The following is a 3171-nucleotide window of genomic DNA, read 5'->3' on the forward strand; positions in this document are numbered from 1 at the left end:
TCTTTCTCTATCTATTTATTCATTCATTCATTCATTCATTTATTTATTTATTTTTTAGAAAGCTCCAAAGAGTGTTCCATAGTCATATCATTTTGCATTCCCACCAGCAGTGAAAGAGTTCCAATCTCACTGCATCTCGTCAGCATTTGGTTTTTATGGCCCTGATGAAATTTGCTGTTGTTGCCAGGGTGAGATGGTATCTCCTATTTGTTTTGATTTGCATCTAACAGCCAGGAATTTTGAACATTTCTTTTTATGATAGTTGGCCATCTGAATGTCTTCTTTTTTGAAGTGTCTATTAATTTTGTCAAGTGTCTAATCTATTTTGTGATTGAGTTGTTTTTTCTTGTTGAGGCGCTAGTGTATTAAATAAATAATAGATAAAAATCCCTTATCAGATATGTCATGCCAAATATTTTCTCCAATGTGTAGGCTTTTGTTTTTATCCTGTTGTAGAAGTATTTTTGCATCCAAAGGGATTTTAATTTTAAAAGGTCCCATTAATCTATTTTATCCCTTTCTGGTTGTAGATTTTTAATTATATTTGGAAGTTCATTCATGCTATAGATGAGAGCTTGTAGAGCTGTACCCAGTTTTTCTCTGATAAACTTAGTAGTGTTTGGTTTTACTTTAGGTCTCTGATCCACCTTGAATTAGATTTTGTGTGTTATGTGTGAGGTGGATCTTGTTTAAGATTTATGCAGATGGTTTTCTAACATGCCCAAAGTATGTGAGATGAAGCCTCAAAATTCTTGCATCCAAGGAGCAACTTGGAATCATGCTTACCTGTTTGTTCTCTTGGCAAACCCAAACCATGGTATGTTCAATATCCTTCTCCAGTACAACAACTCAAAGGTATCAATTCTTCTTTCATCCTTAGTCATTGTCCAGCCCTCTCATGAGTAGTAAGTAATTGTAAAGACCATGGCCTGAGTAAGACACACCTTAGTCTCTAGACTGACATCATGTTTTTCAGCACTCTGGAGAGGTCCCTGACAGAATATATTCCTAATGGAATTTATCTTTTACTTTTTTAACTGCTGTTGCCAACAGTGTTGATTGTGGAGCCTAGCAAGCTGAAATTGTGAAAAAAAAATCTCAATATCTTCAATCAATTATGGTGCTGCCAATTGACCTAGTAGTGAGAATCTTTTGTTTTCTTGACCTTCTGCCACAAACACTTCACGTCAGCCTCAGTTTTGGCAAGCAAGGTTGTGTCATGTACATAACACAAATGATTGATGAGTCTTCCTGCAATCCTGATGCCAGATTCCTCCCCATAAAGTCTAGCCTCCTGAATATAGTTCTGCATATAGTTTGAAAAGGTAAGGAGACAGGATGTATCCCTGACACACTCCATTCCTGATTTTGAAACAATACAGTGTTTCCTTGCTCTGTTCTGAGGACTGACTGATTGCTTCCTTGTCTAAATATCTGTTTAGCATAAGAACAATCAGATGTTCTGGGATTCCCATTCTTCTAAAAGCCACAATTTGTTGTGGTACACATAGCCAAAATCTGTTGCATAATCAATGAGACTCACATATTCCTCTCTAATATCCATAGAGATATTCACAGATATGTACTCTCTGCTTTCATCTGAGATCCATCTGATGTTGGCTATGATGTCTTTAGAGGTACAGCCTCTTCTAACCCCAGCTTACACTTCTGGCAGTTCTTTGTGTAAGTTTTTGTGTCCTTAGTTGGATTTGTTCCTAAGCATTTCATCTTATGATCAGCTATTATAACTGGTATTATTTTTCTTATTTCCAATTCCATTTTCTTAAGAGATATTCAACTGATTTTTATATGTTTAACATTTATCCTGCTGCATTGCTAAATTGGTCAATGATGTCCAGCAGTTTTCTTGCTGAATTTTTAGGTTTCTTTAAGTATGCTATGTTATCATCTGAATACAGAGATAGTTCTACCTCCTCCTTGCCAATTTAGATGCCTCTTATTTCCTTCTCTTCCTTTATTATTTCTGGTGTGGCTTCCAAAATGATATTGAATAGGAGTGTTGATAGTTGTCATCCTTGCCTGGTTCTTATCCACAAGGGTAATGGCTTTAATCTCTCTCCATTGAAAACAATGTTAGCTCTTGGTTTTGAATATATATATATATATATATATATATCACTACATTGAGGAAGCATATATTTGGATAACAGTCATGTTAATGGGTCTTCCTTTTATGTGTATGGCTATTTACTCATCACTCACAACATTGTATTTCAGGATAAAACGTGAAGTTGACTTTTTTACTATGAATGCAACACCCTTTTTCCTCTATTTTTCATTTCCTGCATAGTATACTATATGATTATTTGATTCAAAATGCCCAAGCTGGTCCATTGTACCTCACTAAAGTCTAGTATGTCAATATTCATGCATTGCATTTTATTTTTAGCAATTTCTAGTTTTTCAATATTCAAGCTACATACATTCCATGTATCTATTTTTAAATGATGTTTGTTATTGATTTTTCTCATCTCAAGTCACTTCCAATCTGGGCTGTACCACTATGCTACTATAACTGTCTTCTTTATTTAGTGTTCTTAGTGTTTTCAAAACCCTGCTATTTAGGAAGTAGATGGACCATCCCACTTCCTAGTCTGTCTTAATCAGGGAGCTCCAGCGAAACTTTTTTATGATGGGAAACCCTTTTGGCATTTGACATACCAGTGGCACAGATTTCAGTGTCACAGCAACCTCAAGTGATCTTAGTACAGCAAACTTACAGACAATTGACACACCAGTTAGAACAATGTTCTCTCTAAACACGATTAATGCCAAACTCAAGGGCTAAAGGCCCAATGGACTTGTGAATAAAAAGGTCCACCCATCAGATCCTGTTTCACTACACAAGAGACTTCCTACCATAGCTGATTGTAAACAAAATCAGAGACAGTTAGTCAGTTCCCACCCATAGCTGGTTGTAAAGGATATCAAAGACAGATCAGAGACCTGGACAATGAATGAGGATGACAGAAAAAGAATCAATGTCTTTAAGCTTTAATGTTGGAGAAGATCACTGAACATCCCATGGACAGCCAAGAGAAAAAGCAAATATGTCTTGAAGAGGGTGCAGCCAGAGTGTTCTTTGGAGGCAAGAATAATGAGGCTTCACCTCATATACTCTGGATATGTTGCCTGTTGTTGTTATGTTCC

This window comes from Elephantulus edwardii, unplaced genomic scaffold (genome assembly GCF_000299155.1).
Source record: "Elephantulus edwardii isolate Elephantulus edwardi_28Jun2011 unplaced genomic scaffold, EleEdw1.0 scaffold00017, whole genome shotgun sequence".
Lineage (NCBI taxonomy): Eukaryota > Metazoa > Chordata > Mammalia > Macroscelidea > Macroscelididae > Elephantulus > Elephantulus edwardii.